Genomic DNA, 918 nt, shown 5'->3' on the forward strand with positions numbered 1-918 from the left:
ATGTGATATTTTTCTCCACTTTAAGTGGCTGTTTCATTACAGATGAACCTGCAGCTTCTTCCATAATTCTAACCTACACCGGTAGTCTTACCTCTGATTGAGGTTATGACTGATATGTACACCTATTATCAGGCAGTATATCTCACTAGACGATATGTGTCAGAGGAAGAACAATTGTTTGTATGCATCTGAAGTCTGATTAGTGTAATATTAGCTAGTCAGTGATGTATGCAATGGAGGGGGAAAGGAACTGGCAACCCTACCCCATTATCTCCTGGCCTATTGCCTCATAAGTGGTGCCTTGTTAGGATCACTTGTGAGGGGTCAGACCTGTCTTCGGACAGTTGACTAAACAACCGGCAGCCTACAATGTGAAAGTACTCGAAGACCTATATATTATCCTAACACACAACACAACTCATTTTGTAGACTGTACTGATAAATAATTTACTCTCACATAACTCACAACGCCGAATACAATTCATTTCTCTCCTATAATAATGTCACAATTTATTGATAAATGAATATTGCTCTCCGATAGGTTCATCTATCACAAGTCACAAATTCATAACACAACAGTTCAGTTTAATATTCGTAGCACTTCATAAAAGCTCAAAACTAAAGTGCCCATCTTCAATTAAGGCTTAATCTGCAACTGAGATTCCTCTAAGGTTACGAGATGCTGAGGTCAGAGAAGTCGCATAGTCTACATATCCTGTATGGCATTATTAGTCACGATGGCATCATTCAAAATGCAATCATTCTCTATCAGAAAGGTGTTTCAGTATGAATATAAAACGTTCCGTTAGGCCTACTGTTACTGCATAGTGCCATAGTGCATACTTTAATCTGACCGCAATATACAACTTTTCCGTGTTTTGTATTAATGCGCTCTACGTTTTATTGCAATGAAAATAA

The sequence above is a fragment of the Periplaneta americana genome, chromosome 2 (genome assembly GCF_040183065.1).
Source record: "Periplaneta americana isolate PAMFEO1 chromosome 2, P.americana_PAMFEO1_priV1, whole genome shotgun sequence".
Taxonomy (NCBI): Eukaryota; Metazoa; Arthropoda; class Insecta; order Blattodea; family Blattidae; genus Periplaneta; species Periplaneta americana.